This window comes from Pholcus phalangioides, unplaced genomic scaffold, assembly GCF_987345545.1.
Source record: "Pholcus phalangioides strain wild (caught in Gottingen) unplaced genomic scaffold, Ppha-v1.0 ptg000010l_1, whole genome shotgun sequence".
NCBI lineage: Eukaryota > Metazoa > Arthropoda > Arachnida > Araneae > Pholcidae > Pholcus > Pholcus phalangioides.
Window position 1 is genome coordinate 45,031,206 of NW_028301603.1, and position 27,480 is coordinate 45,058,685.

At 33.5% G+C, this 27,480-nt stretch overlaps 1 long non-coding RNA gene across 10 annotated transcripts; it reads left to right on the top strand.

Annotated features, from left to right (window-relative positions):
* Positions 1-5,296: 5,296 nt before the first annotated feature.
* Positions 5,297-27,480, top strand: LOC149081581 (uncharacterized). Of its 10 annotated transcripts, XR_016193478.1 has the most exons (24): positions 5,297-5,684; positions 11,082-11,148; positions 11,437-11,503; positions 11,768-11,834; positions 12,127-12,193; positions 12,897-12,963; positions 13,252-13,318; positions 13,568-13,634; positions 14,349-14,415; positions 14,996-15,421; positions 16,125-16,191; positions 16,480-16,546; positions 17,194-17,260; positions 17,549-17,615; positions 18,196-18,262; positions 18,555-18,621; positions 19,202-19,627; positions 20,208-20,633; positions 21,214-21,656; positions 21,947-22,013; positions 23,394-23,460; positions 23,648-23,779; positions 25,556-25,663; positions 26,601-27,480. It is a non-coding gene; the product is annotated as an uncharacterized LOC149081581 (long non-coding RNA). The 10 variants fall into 10 exon arrangements; XR_016193477.1 differs by having other exon boundaries at positions 11,768-12,193; XR_016193481.1 differs by lacking the exon at positions 11,768-11,834.

Consider the following 27,480-nt stretch of genomic DNA (forward strand, 5'->3'; position numbering starts at 1 on the left):
AAACATGTAATGGGTGAAAAGAAATACGTATCGAAATTATATGCCTGAAAAAAAAGTATTTTAAAAATTTATTTTTTGCACTTCTCTACTTTATCACACAATGCGTATAATATAATTTTATATTTGGGATTTAACTCAACGCATCTATACTCTAGAATAGTTCTAACATAAACATTAAAGATCTAACTAATAATTCTATAATCAGTGATTGTCATTCTTATTATCACAAAACCCACGTATTTTATACATGAATACACTAAAAGTTTTTCATGCATAATCAGGGCTGCCCTAACTAAACGCCGGGTTCAGGTCGAAAATAATAGCGAAACCAGGGACGTTTTACAATTTTAGAGCCTCAAACATTTTTGGGGCCCCTTCAGCCCGATTTTATGTATTTTGAGGGGCGAATCGGCATTCAAAAATGCATGCGCAATATATTTGCGCATGAATTTTATATACACAGAAATGCTGAAAAATATTCATATAACAAATACACATAACTTATACAATTGTAAGCTAACACAAAAATGATTGAAAACTAGCATACAGATTCACACACAGAGAATTAATTTTATATACATAGATTTCGAATCGATGAAAATTCAGAACTGAATAAAAAATTAAATTAATGAAGAAAATTGGTCAACTTGTTTCATTCGCAGATGATACAGTTCTAGTTTCCTCCGCTGAAACAACTGAAGAACTGATAAAAAATTTGGAAAAAGACATCCATGCAATAAATAAAAGAATTCGAAACCTTCGACTTAGGCTAAATGCTAGCAAAACTAAATGGGTTCTTTTTAATTTAACTAACTTAAGCACACAGACAGATTTAATGAAATTTCATGAATGTAACGACTTTCTTTCAAATACTATATGTAACTGTTCATACATTGAAAGAGTACAGCATTATAAATATCTTGGAATCATTATTTCATCTAACCTAAAATGGAAAGATCATACTGATCAAGTTGTTAATAAATTACGAGCAATCACAGCAATGACGTATAAATTAAAGGCTATCATCTCACACCAAAGTTTGAAAGAAGTATTTTTTGCATGGGTGTTCCCACATATTTTATATGGACTACAAGTTTGGGGGGGGGGAACATATAAAAATTCAATCCATACTATTGATAATCTTTATGACTGTTTGCGACGTGACATTATACAAACTAACAGTTCTGCACAAAATAAAGTATCATTGATCCAATTTAATATACGGCACCTTTATCTGTATAAAGTTTTAGTATACATCTATAAGAATCCTGATTGGTATCCCAGAGTGAATATACAAAGAAGAACTATGAGATCACAATATTTATATCAAATACCATTACCTAAAAAAACAATTTTCAAAAAATCAATATGTTTTCTTGCTCCAAGAATATGTAGAGAATTTGATGATATTATTAGACAACAGCAATCATTTTATATGTTTAAAAAGACTATAAAAGATCGTATACTGGAAATAGCAGATATGGAGCGGTTCGTTTCGTTCGATAGTTAATGAAATTGCAAATGATATAAGGAGTAAAATTTGTTTATATCTTTGTTGTGTAAGAACATATATCTGTATTTCGACATATCAGACTATAGTTTAACATTTTAAGGTAATATAGTTGGTGTGACTTGAATGCAGCAATTGTAGTAAAATATATCTATGTATGTTGCCAGAAATTCTTTATGTAATGTATCAATACGACCCATGGAAGGTTTCTTATATCCCTTTGGGTCGAAAAGTGTTTGTTTAATTTTTTTTTTGTCTGTTTTGTCCATTGTGCTGTTTGTTCAATTAAAAAAAAAAAATAAAAAAAATAATCCTTGCGAAACTAATGAAATTTCCGGAATTTATAAAAGAAATATCCTGAAAACTAATGAAAATTTAGAATTGAAAACGATATAAATAATGGTAAAAAATAATTCTAGCACTATATATATATATGAAAATTCCGGAATCATAAAAATTTGAAATTAATGAAAGAAATTAAGAATCGGAAATTTAAAATTAATGAAAGAAATTAGGAACTTTGAAAATTTTAAAATTTCTTTTAGCAATAAATTTCAGAATTTACGACAAAATTACAGAAGAGCATACCCATCAATTCCTAGAATTTATGGAAATTAAAAATTTATAAATGAAATAATTTCAGAATTGGAGAACGACTTCAATAAGTGTAGACCCCCCCCCCCTCCCCCGGTTGATTTTGGGTTCATTTTTCCAGTTTATGGAGGAGCATTTAATATTCATGATATACAGGGTGCAGAGGTAACAGGGCGTGCGGTATTTTACTGGCGAACCGTTGATCCTAGAGGTATAATATCAATTAGAAAAACTATCCAGATAACGTGCAGTGCTCAGATATGTCACTCATATTTCAAGAGGTGTGTTGTATAGTTATTAAATGTAAAATGTTAACTTTTTATACAGGTACCCTGTGCTCAAGAACTTAATTAAAATCTGTTGCCCTGTCTTTCCTGATGCCAACAAAAAAATTGCACGAATTCGAAAACGGAGAAAAAGTTAGGGAAAAAACAGCGTTACGTACAGGGAAACCGTTTCGCCATTACCTCCTAGATACTTCATGAACTCCATTAAAATGTAAATATTATGTTTCATTGTTGAGAGAAAATTCGGTCGGGAATGGGGAAAAGTCAAGGGTAAAGTAGATTACGTAAGCTGTATCCTTGGGTATAGCAGGAGTCCGTATCAGGCCCGTCATTTAGGAAGGGGGGCAGGGGGGCCGTTTCCCCCTCCTCCCCCGGCTTTCGAAAATACACTAAAAATTGTATATATATATATACATACATACATTGAGTACATGTGCTTTGCCCCCCCCCCCCCGGAAAAAGTTGAAATGACGGCCCTGGTCCGTATAGCCACTATATAAGGCGATCACTTATGCAGTCGCCTTACAGGGACGAAACCTTTTCAACACGAGAAGATAAGTGCCTAATTTAGTGACGTCACAGATACTCCCTGTACGGCTTGAACCTCCAGGCCAGTGCTTCCAAAGTGGGCAATATTGCTCCCCGTTGGGCGATGGAATGGTCCGGATGGGGGCTGGGCGATAGAAGCTACGGGTGTAACATAGTATTCTATGGATTCACTTGAGTTGGGGGCGATGAGAGAGAAAAAATTTCTGAAGAAGGGAGCGGTGGAACAAAAAATTTTGAAGCAAACTATGCTCTAGGAGGTAATGGTTTTTACCTGTATTTAACGCTTTTTCCCAACTTTACCCCCTTTTACGAATTCGAATATCTTAGCGAATATTGCACTCAGAAACGTAGAACCTGTTTCTGTTAGTACCAGGAGAGACAGGGCAACAACGTTGTGTAATTGGGTTTTTGAACACAGGGGGTGTCCGTATAAAAAGTCATAATTTTTATTTTAATAAGTAATAACTACACAACCCCTTGCAACATGAATGACATATCTGAGTGCTACACGTTAATTGGGCACTTTTTGTAATTGATAGTTATATAAGAAAGAAAGAAAGAATTGTTAGTTATTCCTGAATTTTCGCGAGTGAAATACCTATGCACCCGGCATGTTGCTGAAAGAAGCAAGTTGCTGTTTCAGACACAATATCATAGTGTCGAGGAGATATGATCGAAGTGTTCAAAATTTTCAATGGGATGGATAGGATGGACCATGAACTTTTAGTACACCGCCAATCGACTGCTTTTACAAGGGGACACCAGTATCGATTGGTGAGGGACAATGCAAGGTTATGGTGTCGCAGGGAATTTTTCTCCAATAGGGTTGTTAATAAATGGAATAGCTTACCCCCGGAGGTAGTAAATTGTAACACAATTGACACGTTTAAAAAGAAATACGATAAACATGTTGGGGTAAATCGAGAAGCTATCCATTCTTAGAATAAGACAACCATAAGTATTCTTTATGGGCATTGTATAATATTTTATCATGTGTATATATTGTTTGTAATTTGTGTTAATTGCATTTTTAATTGGGTTGCTGTATTTTTGAAACATATGACAACCATATTTTTATGGGCATCTTTTTATCAGCCACCTCGTTGGGCATTTTGCCTGTTGTGGCGTTGTATTTGTATTTGTATTTGTATTTGTATACGAGTATTAAAAAGTAGGTATGTGAACGATAGATTCAAAATTGGAAATATATCTTGGGCAATAACACAGAATTTTTCATCAATTCTGAAATTATTTTTTTCATCAAACATGAATCTGATTCATTCTGAAATTATTTTTTTCATTAAACATGAATCTTGATTCCTTCTGAAGTCATTTCTTTCAATTTTTATGAAATCATTCCCCCTCATTAATTCTGTAATTCTTGCGACAATTCTAAAATTATTTCTTTCAATAATTCTGCAATTATTTCACATTATTAATTCTGCAATTATTTCACATTATTAATTCTGCAATTATTTCACATTATTAATTCTGCAATTATTTCACATTATTAATTCTGCAATTATTTCACATTATTAATTCTGAAATTATTTCACATTATTAATTCTGCAATTATTTCACATTATTAATTCTGAAATTATTTCACATTATTAATTCTGAAATTATTTCACATTATTAATTCTGAAATTATTTCCCTCATTAGTTCTGAAATGGTTTCTAAAAGCGAATTGGAAATTACTTCTTTCACAAATTCTCGAATACATTTTTTCATTGAGGTTTTTTTCAGCATTTCTCTATAAAATGTTTAACTATGTAAACATGTTCGTCGGCGGACCCCTGCTGAAAGCTTTGTGGGTCCACGTGGCCCTTGTGTTAGAGGCCTCTGAACTAGAAAATCGATCAACAACTCGCGAGTTCGAAATCGAGCACTCTTTCGTGCTTCTGTGAGCACCAGCAACAAGTTGAAGATACTAATGTGTTGATCTCAAATAATATAATTAACCCGCGAAAAATTAAGAAAATAAAACTGATTGACACTGACTGAAGTGTGGTCGAGTCTCAAGTCTCTGACATTTGAGACCAATATTAGATGATATTATCGGAATGAGAAGACAAAAGAAAAAGCAGCAAAATCAACAGTAATTATTACATTGCTAAAGTAACTCACCATAAAAATCTTGTGTAACAATCCAAGGAACGCGGCAGCATCGATGGGATTCGTTATTCCTCCATTTTAGCAGTTTCTCCCCTTCCCCCCGAAAGGGTCGGTCGGAATGTGGCGCGTTCCGTGAAGCCTGGCCAATAGCATTCGGGGAAGCACCTTGTGACAACTTTTGGAACCCGGTGACCCCGTTTACGCGGGAAATTTCACCATTCGGTACATGATTACCGTTGAGTATGGTTGTGCGTGTCGTCCACTGCTCCATTTTCGTTAACCATTTCCGTCCAAATAATGTACAAGTTTGAGTTTTGATTTCGTGTAGTTAATCAAAATAATTGCAAGATAGGACGCGTTTGTTTAGATTGACCATCGATTATTTTCAAGTGTTAAATCCAACCTATCTTACGAAGCATCATCATTCCGGACCGCTTTGCTGTGCTGATCACCATTGTGCAAGAACAGTTGTTCTAGCTGGTCTCCAGGGGTTTATTACCTGCAGTCGAAACTCTTGGGTGCGCAATTCAGTTGATTTCATGAATTGCGTTTGCTGCAACATTATGAAGATATTTTTACACTGCTGAAGTCGTTGATGAAAAACAGATTCCAGTCACTTCGGAAATGGGTAAGTCCCAATTTTTAAGTGCCTCAGTTCTTTCGGAAGGGGACGATTAGTAGTTCGAAGGAGGATGTAGACGGATCAATTAATCAATTATATAAAGAGTAAATTTGTTTGATTCGATTGCTTGCTGCCCTTATTTCGTTATTTGTGTAATAAAAAAAATTTGGGCTATTTTTTCGTACATTGGATTTGTTCCTTCAACTCCAGTGGTTGATATCAACGTTCTTTTAAGTTTTGTTTCATATGCAAGGAATTCGAACATGCCATATCCACCTCTGGTGTATTTCGTGTGAAAAAAAAAGTTTCGCATTGTACGTTCTTCTTCCCGAGTAGTGTAGAGGGAACAGCAGTTGACAGGAGAAAAATGCATCTCCTGATAACGCTAACCACTGTAGTTGCGGGAATGTTGAGTGCAAATTGAGTTCCCTGTCACTAATACGTGCTGTTATTACTGCTGTTTTATACAAGGTGGTAGGTCTGAAATTTAGTAAATTTCTCTGAATTTTGCTCTATTTTCAAAACTTGTTGCTAAGAAAGTTCTCTAGATAAGAATTTATGTTTAATTTTGTTTTTGTTTTCGAAAATGCTTTTTGCTTAAAACGAATTTTATTTCATGAAAGCTCGAGTTATGGGAAATTCATGGCCCCACAAGGCTGGGGCTGACAGGGCCCGGGACAATTCTCTTAGTTTTTCTCATTATTCAATTTATAGGGCCCGTGAAAAACCTGGCGGGCCCGCAAAAGATCCCCGCCTAAGGGCTATTCCAGAATGTGGGGGCTATGGGAAAATGTTTGCTCAACCTTCCCTAAATTCATTTGCAACGGTGTTGACACGAGCAAATTTACTGTTCCCTTTTTAGTATTTTGAAGGATTTTGGCATGGAAACCGTTATATATACTTCATTCAAAAACTTAAATTGGCAGATATTCAATGTTTTATACAAAATTCGTTTTTCTGATCTTCATTAATGATTTGTGAAATTGGAATTATTCGAGAAGTGTACAGAAGTACTTATGGGTTAAACTAGGGGGGGGGGGGGCTCTGCCCAATTCCGCCTTTGGCGGCCAAACCCCCCCCCCCCCACTTCTCTTTACAACATATCTTGTTTATTTCGTCCCACTTCATCAGCGTGCTATGGAAAGAGACGTGTGAAAGCACCAGCTTACTGAAGAAGCGAATTTTAATAAAAATAATGATAAAGCAACAAAAAACAAATGAGATTCATCAAGCACCCCCTGGAGCCCACACTGGATATATCTCGGGCTACCGATGTGTTGCAAATTTTACAATGTGAAACAACGAAAATCAATGAGATACATCCAGGGGCCCCGAATTAGAACCTATCAACATTCCCATGGAGCACTGACCTGGAAGCTTGTCGAACACACCTCTGTAAGGGACCACGAAAATTTTTCAATTTTGCAACGAATAAAATCCAGGGCCCCACATCCAGTAGCGGGAACACAATACGCAGATTTTTAGTGGGGAATCCAGACTGGATTTATCTCGGTCTTCCGCTGTTGCAAATTGTATAATGTTAAAAAGCAAAAAGAATCAGATTCATCCAGAGCCCCAAAATGAAACCTGTAAACATGGAGCCCCCGACTTGGAAGCTTGTCGGTCATCCCCCGGTGAGAATGCCATGAAAAATTTTCATTTGTATTCGTTTTACCAACGAATAAAGTTCAGGGCCTCAAAAAATTACCCGGGACACCAATTCGCATACTTTTAGTGGGGCCCCAGACTGGCTTTATCTCGGGCTTCCGCTGTTGCAAATTCTACAACAGAAAATTACGAGATTCATCCAGGGCCCCCAAAATGAAACCTGTAAACATGGGGGCCCCCGACTTGGAAGCTTGTCGGTCATATCCCGCTGCGATTGCCATGAAACATTTTCATTTGTATTCGTTTTACCAACGAATAAAATCGAGGGCCTCAACCAATTACCCGGGACACCAATTCGCATACTTTTAGTGGGGCCCCAGACTGGATTTATCTCGGGCTTCCGCTGTTGCAAATTCTACAACAGAAAAGAATGAGATTCATCCAGGGCCCCCAAAATGAACCCTGTAAACATGGGGGCCCCGACTTGGAAGCTTGTCGGTCATCCCTCGGTGCGAATGCCATGAAAAATTTTCATTTGTATTCGTTTTACCAACAATAAAATCCAGGACCACCCACGCAACTACCCGTGACCGAATTCGCAAATTTTTTGGAGCCCCCAGACTAGATATATCTTGTGCTTCCGCTATCGCAAATTTTTCAAATGAGATCAAACAACAATGAAAACAAGGGCCCCTTGAAATAAAAACTTTTAACTTTCCCATGAAGAGTATACGTACAATTCCCCCCCCCCCCGGGTACCCCGACCCTGTGTGTTGGGAGCACTGTTGTTATATGTATATTATACATATACATACCTCTCGGCATGACCCCCCCCCACCCCACAAGGGCAGGGCTGACAGGACCAGAACGATTCCGTTTCCTGCTAGGCTTTAAATTATGGATTATTCATTTTATGTTACTTATCGGTATACATCTTTGCGTAATTTTGTTAAAACCATGTGCTCCCCTAATTGTTTTGAGCAGTGTAGTATTAAAATTAAAATCTCACCTAAGAGAAGGGGAACTTCATTAGGAAATGAATAATACATTTTCTTTCAGTGTTAAGATTTTCCCGTTTCAAATTCTCTATGATGCACTTTTTGGAAGTAGTAACATTTTTATCTAAAATTGCTAGAATGCTTGACTCATCATTTAAATACCACAGGTGATTGCAAAATTTTTCCAAAGCAACTGAAGAAACACCCTTATTTATGTTTTCGTATTTCTTCAAATCTTTCAAAAACATAAAATCATTGAATGGAGCACCGACTTGCCGACGAACTCTCCAGCCATGCTTTAACATACACCGTTAAACAACAAACAAACAAATGTTCTTCAGACTGTTCACTTTAGACACTTTTAAAGCCAATTACTGTTTAAATGAAAACATTTTAGAGGAGTTAATTGCCTTTGCCATCCATGGAGCATGATGTAAAGCTCCTGGTGGCCTGATTTTGATAGTCGAGTCTGAGTTCCTTCCAATAAAAACCATACATAATTCAACAAGCTCCTGATAATCGTGCTTCAGTTTCCCATTTTGCAGTGCATTAAAAGATATTTCACGTTACTCAGTATTTCGTTCAAGTATAATTATACCAGGGTTGGCAGGTTTTTGACACATGGCAGTTTTTGACGGTTTAAACGGTCACGTCAAAAACCTCATATTGCTTTTCAATGTAAAAATTCCCATTGGAAATGCACACGTTAATTGCATGTAATGTTTAAAGTGACTATGTTATACAAAGAATAAATATTTAATATGATTCTAAAATAATTGTCTACTCTACAAAATTATTTTGCACATATATATATATATATATATATATATTTTTTTTTTTTTTTTTTCTTATAAAATATACAATTTGAGTAAAGCATAGCATAAACACGAAAAGGAAAACTATGGAATGATTTGACATTTTCTGATTCAAAATTATTCTTGACCTTCCAAAATTTCTTCAACTGCTTATATATGTGTGCATTGATATAATGATATAAACCATCTGCTGTACTCGTTTTACAGCAGATAAGAGTTTAAAAAAAGGTTTATTACATCATATATGTATGGTGATTTCTGTTATTAAATTATCTAGATAACAACTGATACTTAAAACGATACTCTTTGATCTACCGATCAAAATACTGAATTGTAGGACTGAAATGTCATTCAATTTGGCAATGCTAGCTTGTATATGTCAAACTTGGTTTATTCTTACTTTTGCACTATGATATGGTACATTTACTAGCATTTATAATGCAATGGTTTTCCACTTGAAGCTGTATTCAAACGTGCAAAACAAATGCTTTGGGTATCAAGTCTTGTCAGCTCTGCTTTGGTTGAAAATACTCTTTAAAGCTCTGTGAATTTATACACCCTGATCTAACAAATTTTTAGGTGAAAATGAGTTTAATTGGTGCATTGTTAATTAGTGCATTAACAGATGCTGCATGAGAATTTTTATATGGAATAAAATTTTGAGCAGATCACAAAATTTAAAATATCAAAATTGGTATTTTTCCTCAGTAATTATAATTCTGTATAAAAAACCCTTTAATCTAAATAAAAGTAAGTGTTTTGTTATTTAACATATCTATCAAGTTAACAAAAACTATTCGACATCATTGACAGTAAGATTTTTTGATAGTTTTAATACCAGAGTTAGTTTCTGGGGTCTAAAACCTAACCCTGATACCTTATTGTACATATTTTGAATAAAGAGCTCTAAGCCACTTAGCAAATTGAACACAGGTAATGAGTAGCTTAGATAAATAAACCATAAAATTATATTTTATATGTTCTAGACTCTTGTGTTGAAAAATTAAAAATTGCAAATTATAATTAATATTTTTTTTAATTACTGTAATAAATTAATGTTTAAAAATAAAACATCGTAATATGCCGAAAAGTACGTTTTTCATCATGTTGTACACCTATTGTGTTCAAAACATTATCAAATGCATCTTTTTATCAGCCACCTTTTGTTTGTTGCTTCCAAAAGAATGGAGGTAAATAGTTTGAACTTTTTAATGATCTAATTTGTGTTTTCAATCTGTAGTCAGTTCTATGTCATCGATTGGGGGACCTAATTCTAATGCTCATTCCTGTTGTTTCCAGAAGAGAGGGTATGTTCATCACTTTTTTTATTATTTCAATTACAAACTCATCCTTTGGTCTGAAACAATGCCATTCCTTTGAATGTCTTTGCTATTCTTGAATTTTGATTTTATGAACTAATTGTTCAGGTCTGTAGAAGTGATTAACATTGTTCAGGTCTGTAGAAGTGATTAACGGCTGTGTAATGCATGTAATCATTTTTAAATTTTTATTTCTTGCTTCCAAAAGAATGGAGGTAAATAGTTTGAACTTTTTAATGATCTAATTTGTGTTTTCAATCTGAAGTCAGTTCTATGTCAACGATTGGGGGACCTAATTTTAATGCTCATCCCTGTTGTTTCCAGAGGAGAAGGTATGTTGATCACTTTTTTTATTATTTCAATTACAAACTCATCCTTTGGTCTGAAACAATGCCATTCCTTTGAATGTCTTTGCTATTCTTGAATTTTGATTTTATGAACTAATTGTTCAGGTCTGTAGAAGTGATTAACATTGTTCAGGTCTGTAGAAGTGATTAACATTGTTCAGGTCTGTAGAAGTGATTAACATTGTTCAGGTCTGTAGAAGTGATTAACGGCTGTGTAATGCATGTAATCATTTTTAAATTTTTGTTTGTTGCCTCCAAAAGAATGGAGGTAAATAGTTTGAACTTTTTAATGATCTAATTTGTTTTCAATCTGCAGTCAGATCTATGTCATCGATTGGGGGACCTCATTTTAATGCTCATTCCTGTTGTTTCCAGAGGAGAGGGTACGTTCATCACTTTATTATTTCAATTACAAACTCATCCTTTGGTGTCAAACAATGCCATTTCTTTGAATGTCTTTGCTATTCTTGAATTTTGATTTTATGAACTAATTGTTCAGGTCTGTAGAAGTGATTAACGGCTGTGTAATGCATGTAATAATTTTTGAATATATGACATCCATATCTTTATGGGCATCTTTTTATCAGCCACCTTTTGTTTGTTGCTTCCTAAAGAATGGAGGTAAATAGTTTGAACTTTTTAATGATCTAATTTGTGTTTTCAATCTGTAGTCAGTTCTATGTCATCGATTGGGGGACCTAATTCTAATGCTCATTCCTGTTGTTTCCAGAAGAGAGGGTATGTTCATCACTTTTTTTATTATTTCAATTACAAACTCATCCTTTGGTCTCAAACAATGCCATTCCTTTGAATGTCTTTGCTATTCTTGAATTCTGATTTTATGAACTTGTCATTGTGTTATTAATTGTTCAGGTCTGTAGAAGTGATTAACGGCTGTGTAATGCATGTAATCATTTTTAAATTTTTATTTCTTGCTTCCAAAAGAATGGAGGTAAATAGTTTGAACTTTTTAATGATCTAATTTGTGTTTTCAATCTGCAGTCAGTTCTATGTCATCGATTGGGGGACCTAATTTTAATGCTCATTCCTGTTGTTTCCAGAGGAGAGGGTACGTTCATCACTTTTTTTATTATTTCAATTACAAACTCATCCTTTGGTGTCAAACAATGCCATTTCTTTGAATGTCTTTGCTATTCTTGAATTTTGATTTTATGAACTAATTGTTCAGGTCTGTAGAAGTGATTAACGGCTGTGTAATGCATGTAATAATTTTTGAATATATGACATCCATATCTTTATGGGCATCTTTTTATCAGCCACCTTTTGTTTGTTGCTTCCTAAAGAATGGAGGTAAATAGTTTGAACTTTTTAATGATCTAATTTGTGTTTTCAATCTGTAGTCAGTTCTATGTCATCGATTGGGGGACCTAATTCTAATGCTCATTCCTGTTGTTTCCAGAAGAGAGGGTATGTTCATCACTTTTTTTATTATTTCAATTACAAACTCATCCTTTGGTCTGAAACAATGCCATTCCTTTGAATGTCTTTGCTATTCTTGAATTTTGATTTTATGAACTAATTGTTCAGGTCTGTAGAAGTGATTAACATTGTTCAGGTCTGTAGAAGTGATTAACGGCTGTGTAATGCATGTAATCATTTTTAAATTTTTATTTCTTGCTTCCAAAAGAATGGAGGTAAATAGTTTGAACTTTTTAATGATCTAATTTGTGTTTTCAATCTGAAGTCAGTTCTATGTCAACGATTGGGGGACCTAATTTTAATGCTCATCCCTGTTGTTTCCAGAGGAGAAGGTATGTTGATCACTTTTTTTATTATTTCAATTACAAACTCATCCTTTGGTCTGAAACAATGCCATTCCTTTGAATGTCTTTGCTATTCTTGAATTTTGATTTTATGAACTAATTGTTCAGGTCTGTAGAAGTGATTAACATTGTTCAGGTCTGTAGAAGTGATTAACATTGTTCAGGTCTGTAGAAGTGATTAACATTGTTCAGGTCTGTAGAAGTGATTAACATTGTTCAGGTCTGTAGAAGTGATTAACGGCTGTGTAATGCATGTAATCATTTTTAAATTTTTGTTTGTTGCCTCCAAAAGAATGGAGGTAAATAGTTTGAACTTTTTAATGATCTAATTTGTTTTCAATCTGCAGTCAGATCTATGTCATCGATTGGGGGACCTCATTTTAATGCTCATTCCTGTTGTTTCCAGAGGAGAGGGTACGTTCATCACTTTATTATTTCAATTACAAACTCATCCTTTGGTGTCAAACAATGCCATTTCTTTGAATGTCTTTGCTATTCTTGAATTTTGATTTTATGAACTAATTGTTCAGGTCTGTAGAAGTGATTAACGGCTGTGTAATGCATGTAATAATTTTTGAATATATGACATCCATATCTTTATGGGCATCTTTTTATCAGCCACCTTTTGTTTGTTGCTTCCAAAAGAATGGAGGTAAATAGTTTGAACTTTTTAATGATCTAATTTGTGTTTTCAATCTGTAGTCAGTTCTATGTCATCGATTGGGGGACCTAATTCTAATGCTCATTCCTGTTGTTTCCAGAAGAGAGGGTATGTTCATCACTTTTTTTATTATTTCAATTACAAACTCATCCTTTGGTCTGAAACAATGCCATTCCTTTGAATGTCTTTGCTATTCTTGAATTTTGATTTTATGAACTAATTGTTCAGGTCTGTAGAAGTGATTAACGGCTGTGTAATGCATGTAATCATTTTTAAATTTTTATTTCTTGCTTCCAAAAGAATGGAGGTAAATAGTTTGAACTTTTTAATGATCTAATTTGTGTTTTCAATCTGAAGTCAGTTCTATGTCAACGATTGGGGGACCTAATTTTAATGCTCATCCCTGTTGTTTCCAGAGGAGAAGGTATGTTGATCACTTTTTTTATTATTTCAATTACAAACTCATCCTTTGGTCTGAAACAATGCCATTCCTTTGAATGTCTTTGCTATTCTTGAATTTTGATTTTATGAACTAATTGTTCAGGTCTGTAGAAGTGATTAACATTGTTCAGGTCTGTAGAAGTGATTAACATTGTTCAGGTCTGTAGAAGTGATTAACATTGTTCAGGTCTGTAGAAGTGATTAACATTGTTCAGGTCTGTAGAAGTGATTAACGGCTGTGTAATGCATGTAATCATTTTTAAATTTTTGTTTGTTGCCTCCAAAAGAATGGAGGTAAATAGTTTGAACTTTTTAATGATCTAATTTGTTTTCAATCTGCAGTCAGATCTATGTCATCGATTGGGGGACCTCATTTTAATGCTCATTCCTGTTGTTTCCAGAGGAGAGGGTACGTTCATCACTTTATTATTTCAATTACAAACTCATCCTTTGGTGTCAAACAATGCCATTTCTTTGAATGTCTTTGCTATTCTTGAATTTTGATTTTATGAACTAATTGTTCAGGTCTGTAGAAGTGATTAACGGCTGTGTAATGCATGTAATAATTTTTGAATATATGACATCCATATCTTTATGGGCATCTTTTTATCAGCCACCTTTTGTTTGTTGCTTCCTAAAGAATGGAGGTAAATAGTTTGAACTTTTTAATGATCTAATTTGTGTTTTCAATCTGTAGTCAGTTCTATGTCATCGATTGGGGGACCTAATTCTAATGCTCATTCCTGTTGTTTCCAGAAGAGAGGGTATGTTCATCACTTTTTTTATTATTTCAATTACAAACTCATCCTTTGGTCTCAAACAATGCCATTCCTTTGAATGTCTTTGCTATTCTTGAATTCTGATTTTATGAACTTGTCATTGTGTTATTAATTGTTCAGGTCTGTAGAAGTGATTAACGGCTGTGTAATGCATGTAATCATTTTTAAATTTTTATTTCTTGCTTCCAAAAGAATGGAGGTAAATAGTTTGAACTTTTTAATGATCTAATTTGTGTTTTCAATCTGAAGTCAGTTCTATGTCAACGATTGGGGGACCTAATTTTAATGCTCATCCCTGTTGTTTCCAGAGGAGAGGGTATGTTGATCTCTTTTTTTATTATTTCAATTACAAACTCATCCTTTGGTCTCAAACAATGCCATTCCTTTGAATGTCTTTGCTATTCTTGAATTTTGATTTTATGAACTAATTGTTCAGGTCTGTAGAAGTGATTAACGGCTATGTAATGCATGTAATCATTTTTAAATTTTTGTTTGTTGCTTCCAAAAGAATGGAGGTAAATAGTTTGAACTTTTTAATGATCTAATTTGTGTTTTCAATCTGCAGTCAGTTCTATGTCATCGATTGGGGGACCTAATTTTAATGCTCATTCCTGTTGTTTCCAGAGGAGAGGGTACGTTCATCACTTTTTTTATTATTTCAATTACAAACTCATCCTTTGGTGTCAAACAATGCCATTTCTTTGAATGTCTTTGCTATTCTTGAATTTTGATTTTATGAACTAATTGTTCAGGTCTGTAGAAGTGATTAACGGCTGTGTAATGCATGTAATAATTTTTGAATATATGACATCCATATCTTTATGGGCATCTTTTTATCAGCCACCTTTTGTTTGTTGCTTCCTAAAGAATGGAGGTAAATAGTTTGAACTTTTTAATGATCTAATTTGTGTTTTCAATCTGTAGTCAGTTCTATGTCATCGATTGGGGGACCTAATTCTAATGCTCATTCCTGTTGTTTCCAGAAGAGAGGGTATGTTCATCACTTTTTTTATTATTTCAATTACAAACTCATCCTTTGGTCTGAAACAATGCCATTCCTTTGAATGTCTTTGCTATTCTTGAATTTTGATTTTATGAACTAATTGTTCAGGTCTGTAGAAGTGATTAACATTGTTCAGGTCTGTAGAAGTGATTAACGGCTGTGTAATGCATGTAATCATTTTTAAATTTTTATTTCTTGCTTCCAAAAGAATGGAGGTAAATAGTTTGAACTTTTTAATGATCTAATTTGTGTTTTCAATCTGAAGTCAGTTCTATGTCAACGATTGGGGGACCTAATTTTAATGCTCATCCCTGTTGTTTCCAGAGGAGAAGGTATGTTGATCACTTTTTTTATTATTTCAATTACAAACTCATCCTTTGGTCTGAAACAATGCCATTCCTTTGAATGTCTTTGCTATTCTTGAATTTTGATTTTATGAACTAATTGTTCAGGTCTGTAGAAGTGATTAACATTGTTCAGGTCTGTAGAAGTGATTAACATTGTTCAGGTCTGTAGAAGTGATTAACATTGTTCAGGTCTGTAGAAGTGATTAACATTGTTCAGGTCTGTAGAAGTGATTAACGGCTGTGTAATGCATGTAATCATTTTTAAATTTTTGTTTGTTGCCTCCAAAAGAATGGAGGTAAATAGTTTGAACTTTTTAATGATCTAATTTGTTTTCAATCTGCAGTCAGATCTATGTCATCGATTGGGGGACCTCATTTTAATGCTCATTCCTGTTGTTTCCAGAGGAGAGGGTACGTTCATCACTTTATTATTTCAATTACAAACTCATCCTTTGGTGTCAAACAATGCCATTTCTTTGAATGTCTTTGCTATTCTTGAATTTTGATTTTATGAACTAATTGTTCAGGTCTGTAGAAGTGATTAACGGCTGTGTAATGCATGTAATAATTTTTGAATATATGACATCCATATCTTTATGGGCATCTTTTTATCAGCCACCTTTTGTTTGTTGCTTCCAAAAGAATGGAGGTAAATAGTTTGAACTTTTTAATGATCTAATTTGTGTTTTCAATCTGTAGTCAGTTCTATGTCATCGATTGGGGGACCTAATTCTAATGCTCATTCCTGTTGTTTCCAGAAGAGAGGGTATGTTCATCACTTTTTTTATTATTTCAATTACAAACTCATCCTTTGGTCTGAAACAATGCCATTCCTTTGAATGTCTTTGCTATTCTTGAATTTTGATTTTATGAACTAATTGTTCAGGTCTGTAGAAGTGATTAACGGCTGTGTAATGCATGTAATCATTTTTAAATTTTTATTTCTTGCTTCCAAAAGAATGGAGGTAAATAGTTTGAACTTTTTAATGATCTAATTTGTGTTTTCAATCTGAAGTCAGTTCTATGTCAACGATTGGGGGACCTAATTTTAATGCTCATCCCTGTTGTTTCCAGAGGAGAAGGTATGTTGATCACTTTTTTTATTATTTCAATTACAAACTCATCCTTTGGTCTGAAACAATGCCATTCCTTTGAATGTCTTTGCTATTCTTGAATTTTGATTTTATGAACTAATTGTTCAGGTCTGTAGAAGTGATTAACATTGTTCAGGTCTGTAGAAGTGATTAACATTGTTCAGGTCTGTAGAAGTGATTAACATTGTTCAGGTCTGTAGAAGTGATTAACGGCTGTGTAATGCATGTAATCATTTTTAAATTTTTGTTTGTTGCCTCCAAAAGAATGGAGGTAAATAGTTTGAACTTTTTAATGATCTAATTTGTTTTCAATCTGCAGTCAGATCTATGTCATCGATTGGGGGACCTCATTTTAATGCTCATTCCTGTTGTTTCCAGAGGAGAGGGTACGTTCATCACTTTATTATTTCAATTACAAACTCATCCTTTGGTGTCAAACAATGCCATTTCTTTGAATGTCTTTGCTATTCTTGAATTTTGATTTTATGAACTAATTGTTCAGGTCTGTAGAAGTGATTAACGGCTGTGTAATGCATGTAATAATTTTTGAATATATGACATCCATATCTTTATGGGCATCTTTTTATCAGCCACCTTTTGTTTGTTGCTTCCTAAAGAATGGAGGTAAATAGTTTGAACTTTTTAATGATCTAATTTGTGTTTTCAATCTGTAGTCAGTTCTATGTCATCGATTGGGGGACCTAATTCTAATGCTCATTCCTGTTGTTTCCAGAAGAGAGGGTATGTTCATCACTTTTTTTATTATTTCAATTACAAACTCATCCTTTGGTCTCAAACAATGCCATTCCTTTGAATGTCTTTGCTATTCTTGAATTCTGATTTTATGAACTTGTCATTGTGTTATTAATTGTTCAGGTCTGTAGAAGTGATTAACGGCTGTGTAATGCATGTAATCATTTTTAAATTTTTATTTCTTGCTTCCAAAAGAATGGAGGTAAATAGTTTGAACTTTTTAATGATCTAATTTGTGTTTTCAATCTGAAGTCAGTTCTATGTCAACGATTGGGGGACCTAATTTTAATGCTCATCCCTGTTGTTTCCAGAGGAGAGGGTATGTTGATCTCTTTTTTTATTATTTCAATTACAAACTCATCCTTTGGTCTAAAACAATGCCATTCCTTTGAATGTCTTTGCTATTCTTGAATTTTGATTTTATGAACTAATTGTTCAGGTCTGTAGAAGTGATTAACGGCTATGTAATGCATGTAATCATTTTTAAATTTTTGTTTGTTGCTTCCAAAAGAATGGAGGTAAATAGTTTGAACTTTTTAATGATCTAATTTGTGTTTTCAATCTGCAGTCAGTTCTATGTCATCGATTGGGGGACCTAATTTTAATGCTCATTCCTGTTGTTTCCAGAGGAGAGGGTACGTTCATCACTTTTTTTATTATTTCAATTACAAACTCATCCTTTGGTGTCAAACAATGCCATTTCTTTGAATGTCTTTGCTATTCTTGAATTTTGATTTTATGAACTAATTGTTCAGGTCTGTAGAAGTGATTAACGGCTGTGTAATGCATGTAATAATTTTTGAATATATGACATCCATATCTTTATGGGCATCTTTTTATCAGCCACCTTTTGTTTGTTGCTTCCTAAAGAATGGAGGTAAATAGTTTGAACTTTTTAATGATCTAATTTGTGTTTTCAATCTGTAGTCAGTTCTATGTCATCGATTGGGGGACCTAATTCTAATGCTCATTCCTGTTGTTTCCAGAAGAGAGGGTATGTTCATCACTTTTTTTATTATTTCAATTACAAACTCATCCTTTGGTCTCAAACAATGCCATTCCTTTGAATGTCTTTGCTATTCTTGAATTCTGATTTTATGAACTTGTCATTGTGTTATTAATTGTTCAGGTCTGTAGAAGTGATTAACGGCTGTGTAATGCATGTAATCATTTTTAAATTTTTATTTCTTGCTTCCAAAAGAATGGAGGTAAATAGTTTGAACTTTTTAATGATCTAATTTGTGTTTTCAATCTGAAGTCAGTTCTATGTCAACGATTGGGGGACCTAATTTTAATGCTCATCCCTGTTGTTTCCAGAGGAGAGGGTATGTTGATCTCTTTTTTTATTATTTCAATTACAAACTCATCCTTTGGTCTCAAACAATGCCATTCCTTTGAATGTCTTTGCTATTCTTGAATTTTGATTTTATGAACTAATTGTTCAGGTCTGTAGAAGTGATTAACGGCTATGTAATGCATGTAATCATTTTTAAATTTTTGTTTGTTGCTTCCAAAAGAATGGAGGTAAATAGTTTGAACTTTTTAATGATCTAATTTGTGTTTTGAATCTGTAGTCAGTTCTATGTCATCGATTGGGGGACCTAATTCTAATGCTCATTCCTGTTGTTTCCAGAAGAGAGGGTATGTTCATCACTTTTTTTATTATTTCAATTACAAACTCATCCTTTGGTCTCAAACAATGCCATTCCTTTGAATGTCTTTGCTATTCTTGAATTTTGATTTTATGAACTAATTGTTCAGGTCTGTAGAAGTGATTAACGGCTGTGTAATGCATGTAATAATTTTTGAATATATGACATCCATATCTTTATGGGCATCTTTTTATCAGCCACCTTTTGTTTGTTGCTTCCTAAAGAATGGAGGTAAATAGTTTGAACTTTTTAATGATCTAATTTGTGTTTTCAATCTGTAGTCAGTTCTATGTCATCGATTGGGGGACCTAATTCTAATGCTCATTCCTGTTGTTTCCAGAAGAGAGGGTATGTTCATCACTTTTTTTATTATTTCAATTACAAACTCATCCTTTGGTCTCAAACAATGCCATTCCTTTGAATGTCTTTGCTATTCTTGAATTCTGATTTTATGAACTTGTCATTGTGTTATTAATTGTTCAGGTCTGTAGAAGTGATTAACGGCTGTGTAATGCATGTAATCATTTTTAAATTTTTATTTCTTGCTTCCAAAAGAATGGAGGTAAATAGTTTGAACTTTTTAATGATCTAATTTGTGTTTTCAATCTGAAGTCAGTTCTATGTCAACGATTGGGGGACCTAATTTTAATGCTCATCCCTGTTGTTTCCAGAGGAGAGGGTATGTTGATCTCTTTTTTTATTATTTCAATTACAAACTCATCCTTTGGTCTCAAACAATGCCATTCCTTTGAATGTCTTTGCTATTCTTGAATTTTGATTTTATGAACTAATTGTTCAGGTCTGTAGAAGTGATTAACGGCTATGTAATGCATGTAATCATTTTTAAATTTTTGTTTGTTGCTTCCAAAAGAATGGAGGTAAATAGTTTGAACTTTTTAATGATCTAATTTGTGTTTTGAATCTGTAGTCAGTTCTATGTCATCGATTGGGGGACCTAATTCTAATGCTCATTCCTGTTGTTTCCAGAAGAGAGGGTATGTTCATCACTTTTTTTATTATTTCAATTACAAACTCATCCTTTGGTCTCAAACAATGCCATTCCTTTGAATGTCTTTGCTATTCTTGAATTTTGATTTTATGAACTAATTGTTCAGGTCTGTAGAAGTGATTAACGGCTGTGTAATGCATGTAATAATTTTTGAATATATGACATCCATATCTTTATGGGCATCTTTTTATCAGCCACCTTTTGTTTGTTGCTTCCTAAAGAATGGAGGTAAATAGTTTGAACTTTTTAATGATCTAATTTGTGTTTTCAATCTGTAGTCAGTTCTATGTCATCGATTGGGGGACCTAATTCTAATGCTCATTCCTGTTGTTTCCAGAAGAGAGGGTATGTTCATCACTTTTTTTATTATTTCAATTACAAACTCATCCTTTGGTCTCAAACAATGCCATTCCTTTGAATGTCTTTGCTATTCTTGAATTCTGATTTTATGAACTTGTCATTGTGTTATTAATTGTTCAGGTCTGTAGAAGTGATTAACGGCTGTGTAATGCATGTAATCATTTTTAAATTTTTATTTCTTGCTTCCAAAAGAATGGAGGTAAATAGTTTGAACTTTTTAATGATCTAATTTGTGTTTTCAATCTGAAGTCAGTTCTATGTCAACGATTGGGGGACCTAATTTTAATGCTCATCCCTGTTGTTTCCAGAGGAGAGGGTATGTTGATCTCTTTTTTTATTATTTCAATTACAAACTCATCCTTTGGTCTCAAACAATGCCATTCCTTTGAATGTCTTTGCTATTCTTGAATTTTGATTTTATGAACTAATTGTTCAGGTCTGTAGAAGTGATTAACGGCTATGTAATGCATGTAATCATTTTTAAATTTTTGTTTGTTGCTTCCAAAAGAATGGAGGTAAATAGTTTGAACTTTTTAATGATCTAATTTGTGTTTTGAATCTGTAGTCAGTTCTATGTCATCGATTGGGGGACCTAATTCTAATGCTCATTCCTGTTGTTTCCAGAAGAGAGGGTATGTTCATCACTTTTTTTATTATTTCAATTACAAACTCATCCTTTGGTCTCAAACAATGCCATTCCTTTGAATGTCTTTGCTATTCTTGAATTTTGATTTTATGAACTAATTGTTCAGGTCTGTAGAAGTGATTAACGGCTGTGTAATGCATGTAATAATTTTTGAATATATGACATTTTGAAACATATGACATCCGTATCTTTATGGGCATCTTTTTATCAGCCACCTTTTGTTTGTTGCTTCCTAAAGGATGGAGGTAAATAGTTTGAACTTTTTAATGATCTAATTTGTGTTTTCAATCTGTAGTCAGTTCTATGTCATCGATTGGGGGACCTAATTCTAATGCTCATTCCTGTTGTTTCCAGAAGAGAGGGTATGTTCATCACTTGTTTTATTATTTCAATTACAAACTCATCCTTTGGTATCAAACAATGCCATTCCTTTGAATGTCTTTGCTATTCTTGAATTTTGATTTTATGAACTAATTGTTCAGGTCTGTAGAAGTGATTAACGGCTGTGTAATGCATGTAAGAATTTTTGAATATATGACATCCATATCTTTATGGGCATCTTTTTATCAGCCACCTTTTGTTTGTTGCCTCCAAAAGAATAGAGGTAAATAGTTTGAACTTTTTAATGATCTAATTTGTTTTCAATCTGCAGTCAGATCTATGTCATCGATTGGGGGACCTAATTTTAATGCTCATTCCTGTTGTTTCCAGAGGAGAGGGTACATTCATCACTTTTTTTATTATTTCAATTACAAACTCATCCTTTGGTGTCAAACAATGCCATTTCTTTGAATGTCTTTGCTATTCTTGAATTTTGATTTTATGAACTAATTGTTCAGGTCTGTAGAAGTGATTAACGGCTGTGTAATGCATGTAATAATTTTTGAATATATGACATTTTGAAATATATGACATCCATATCTTTATGGGCATCTTTTTATCAGCCACCTTTTGTTTGTTGCTTCCCAAAGAATGGAGGTAAATAGTTTGAACTTTTTAATGATCTAATTTGTGTTTTGAATCTGTAGTCAGTTCTATGTCATCGATTGGGGGACCTAATTCTAATGCTCATTCCTGTTGTTTCCAGAAGAGAGGGTATGTTCATCACTTTTTTTTATTATTTCAATTACAAACTCATCCTTTGGTATCAAACAATGCCATTCCTTTGAATGTCTTTGCTATTCTTGAATTTTGATTTTATGAACTAATTGTTCAGGTCTGTAGAAGTGATTAACGGCTGTGTAATGCATGTAATAATTTTTGAATATATGACATTTTGAAATATATGACATCTATATCTTTATGGGCATCTTTTTATCAGCCACCTTTTGTTTGTTGCTTCCTAAAGAATGGAGGTAAATAGTTTGAACTTTTTAATCATCTAATTTGTTTTCAATCTGCAGTCAGTTCTATGTCATCGATTGGGGGGGGACCTAATTCTAATGCTCATTCCTGTTGTTTCCAGAAGAGAGGGTATGTTCATCACTTTTTTTATTATTTCAATTACAAACTCATCCTTTGGTCTCAAACAATGCCATTCCTTTGAATGTCTTTGCTATTCTTCAATTTTGATTTAATGAACTAATTGTTCAGGTCTGTAGAAGTGATTAACGGCTGTGTAATGTATGTAATCATTTTTAAATTTTTGTTTGTTGCTTCCAAAAGAATGGAGGTAAATAGTTTGAACTTTTTAATGATCTAATTTGTGTTTTCAATCTGCAGTCAGTTCTATGTCATCAACTGGGGGAACCTAATTCTAATGCTCATTCCTGTTGTTTCCAGAGGAGAGGGTATGTTGATCACATTTTTTATTATTCCAATTACAAACTCATCCTTTGGTCTCAAACAATGCCATTCCTTTGAATGTCTTTGCTATTCTTGAATTTTGATTTTATGAACTAATTGTTCAGGTCTGAAGAAGTTATTAACGGCTGTGTAATGCATGTAATCATTTTTGAATATATGACATTTTGAAATATATGACATCCATATCTTAATGGGCATCTTTTTATCAGCCACCTTTTGTTTGTTGCTTCCTAAAGAATGGAGGTAAATAGTTTGAACTTTTTAATGATCTAATTTGTGTTTTAAATCTGCAGTCAGTTCTATGTGATCGATTGGGGGACCTAATTCTAATGCTCATTCCTGTTGTTTCCAGAGGAGAAGGTATGTTCATTACATTTTTTTATTATTTCAATTTAATAATTGTGTTTCGATTTTTGAGAGGGGGGGGGGTTATCACAGGTTATGTACAGCAAAAGGGTGGGGGGGGGTGAGATTGCCTCTGTAATTTAATGTTCTGTACAGTATATCGTAATTTTAAGATGAACTAATTTCCTTTCGTCTTTTTAAGAAGAAGAGCCTTGGATGCATCTCTTGGTTGTCTCTCTCTCCAGTTGGGCTTGGATACAGATTCCGTTGATGTGATTTGGTCAATTCAAAGAATAGATAGAATAGATCCATGTAAAGGTGACTTCTGAAACAGGTAAGTTCTGGTGATGAAACGCTTCCATAAGGGACAAAGACTAGTGCACTAGAAGTTACATTACCTCACATACATATTCATTTTTTTCTCCATAAGAAGTAGCACATCTCCTACTGTATATCTTCCAGTCTTAATATTGGGTAGTTGTTTTTTTTATACTTTCACATGTGGTAAGCCCAGTTAATCAAGGTTCTACTGTATAATAATAGCAGATTTATGAAAAATAATCAGCTATATACAGGGTGATTATAATTTGAAGTTTTGATTCCAAAACTATTCAATAAGAACTACTGGTCAGAATGACTTGAAAATTTGCATACATACTCCTGAAGCAATGGAAGTTTCTTTCGCAAAAGGAAAAAAAAGTGCAAGTAGTGAAAAATTTGCAAGTAGATGATGCTGTACTTGGCCAGCAGTATAATCTATTTTGTGCAACCACATCATTTCGGCACTTCCACAGCGTCAGTATGTGGATAGAACAACTTCTATCAAGCAGCTGCTGAAGACCCATTTTGACAGGATGCACCTTAACCCTTGCAACTTCTGGCTGTGGGGGTACCTGAAAATGTCATAAACAGTGCTCAGGTTGCAAAATTTGGTAATTTTAAATTATTAACCTGGGGGCGCGTTTGGTTTAATAAAGCTGAATTGCAAGTGCATCCACATCATGGCCATGGCATACTCTGATCTGTTGTTGAACAAGAATTTTTGTGCTTTCAACCTCATAGCCATAACACGGTGGACAACATATTTAACATTTCTTAAGTACGTTGTAGTTATTTGTTCAATTACTTCGTTTTTTGTGATGTTTCCATGAATTATGAAATCCTGTAATGCTATAATTATCATTTTGTCATGGCTGGCTATCGTTTCCATTCTGCAAGCAAATTTCCCACATGTTAGATGATGTCATTAATTTTACATTTTTAAGTATTTTTTCCCCTTTACTTAATATTCATGGAGGAATATTACAGGAATATTATAGTTTTGCAAAATAGCTCCCTAATTAAGCATACTGAAAGTAACTGGAGAAAACATCTTTATATTATATGATTAACATTAAAAGAATTTTGAAACACATACAAAGTAATCCATTGTGTAAAGCAAAAAATAATTAAATTGCAAAAGTTGGTTTTTGTTAAAATATAAGAAATATTTATTGATTTAATTAATATGGGAATAGTGTTAATTGCATTAATAAACATTTTATTTTAATGTAATGATAATTGTTAGAAGTTTGAATGATTTTTCAGAAATTTTATTGTTTTTAATGTTAATACTATTTAAAACAAAAAAAAAAAACTGGTTTAAACCAAAAAAAACCCTGATTTTTGGTTATTTAAAAAAAAAAAGGTTTTTTAATAACCCTGCTATGTAGTCTACTTATACACTTGTTACCGTTTTCATCTAATGTTAATCATGTAATAAATTGTAGTCAGTTACCAGCATGGTCTTGCTGTGTTTTGATTTCCCCCCCCCCCACTACTTTTCTTTCACTTGACACAGTCACTATAGGAGGCTCTGGAACCACTGGATCGAGAGCTGGCTTTACACTCTGTAGGTACGACAGGTTCAGTAATTCAAAAAAATTATAATTCATGAATTTTGATTTTACGAATTTATTAGAAGTCTAGAAATGAGCATCAACTGTATTGATGTATGTGATAATTTTTAAACTTTTGAGTAAGTTTTTTTTTTTAAATTTTTTGTTAGTTGCTTCCAAAAGAATGGAGGCGAATTGTTAGAACTTTTCAGTGATATAATTTGTGTTTTCAGTAATTGAAATTGAGTAGCTGGGTCAAGGATGTTATTTCTAGTCAGTTCCATGTCATCGATTGTGGTACCTAATTCTGATGCTTATGCCTATTGTTTCCAAAGAAGAAGGTGTGTTCATTACTTTCAATATTATTTTAATTTAAGAATTGTGTTTGGGGCGGGGATCACAGAGGTGTATAGTGAATGGTTGAAGGAGTTACTCATGTTTGTCCTTCCAGCTATTATGCAGATAATAAAAGTTTATTATTTTCAATTTGAATGTTTTGAACAGAATTTTAAACCAAAAAAAAAAAAATTCTATTGTTGTAAAAATATCCATTCAATTTTCCAAAGGATTTTTATGGAACAAATACAGTAAAACCCTTTTTTTGAAGACACTCGCGAGACAAAAAAATCGACTGCAAAAGAGGGGTGACCACATAAGAGGGGGTTTCTGTTGAAACCATAATTATACAGTAATGTCAATAACTGAAATTGTTCTTTGTTTGCAAATAAACGGAATTTTGACAATATAAAATGCGTTTTAACATGAAAATACATAATTATTACAAAGATACAAAATTAAAATTACAAAAGAACTATTACACAGTCTATATAATACTTAATTTACATCTTTTGGAAAAACTGTTCAATCTATGTTTTGCTTGGTCAATCTATGTTTTGCTTTCTTTCTGCTCTTTTCAATTCTTTCTAACTTTGCCCACATGCTACCCATGGACCAGCTGTTGAGTCCCCCTGGTATATATATTATTTGCCAAAAATTGCCATAATGTTTGGAAATTTTTTTTATGACGGTGTGTTCATCACTTTTAATATTATTTGAACTTGACAATTGTGTTTTGATGTTTCAGGAAAGGGGGTATCACAGAGGTTATGTATAGCAAATGGTGGAGGGGGGGGGGTGTCCACTTCTACCGTTCTTCTTACTATGCCAATAATAAAACTTTTGGAACTGGGTGATCGCCTCTTTGCAATTTTTGTTCTGTGCAGTATATCTTAATATGAACTAATCAGCAGATGAACTAATTTCTTTTCATCTTTTTAGGAAGGAGAGTGTTGGACATATCTCTTGGTTTTACTATCTTCTGCAATTTTTCTCTGCTACTTCAAACAGAACCCTTATTGGGACTGAGGATGAAGGTTGAAATCTCAGCTGGCTGAAGTGTGTTGCTCATGTAAGTTGGCAACAATGTGCGAGTTCCTCATCTAAGTTTTCTGCAATTTGTGTGTTACCCATCTTAGTTAATTGCAGTTACTTGAATTGCTCATCTCAGTTGACTACAATGTGTGAGATCTTCATCTTAAGTTTTCTGCAATTTGTGTGTTACCCATCTTAGTTGATTGCAGTTACTTGAATTGCTCATCTCAGTTGGCTACAATGTATGAGATTTTCATCTTAAGTTTTCTGCAATTTGTGTGTTACCCATCTTAGCTGGCTGCAATTACTCCAGTTGCTCAGCTTAGTTGGCTGCAGTGTGTATGTTATGCTATGAATTTTTCTGGTTTATGTTTCTGTGAAGTTATGAGACTTTGCATGAAGTGAATATTCATTCAATTGAACTCAACAATGCAGCAAATAGTTAGCTAAGATGTGATGGCAGGTAAGTCTTGCTTAATACTTTGTTGGTTGAAAACTGATGGTTTGTTCCCAAATAAATTTTTTAGCTTTCATTTTGTATTTTTTCAAGTGAATACAGACTGTAAATCAACTGTCTGGCCAATTTTGCTGTGTATGAGTTAGGTATGCTTCATGAACATAATTGATTATTTTTCTTTTGGAGCATTTTTTCACATAATCGCAAAACATTCTCACCCCCTACATGATAAATGTATTTTTCATTACTTTTTCAGCTCCAGTGATAACATAATGCCATATAAATACTTGGATATAATCAATTTTAACGAAAGATAATCATAAAGCAATA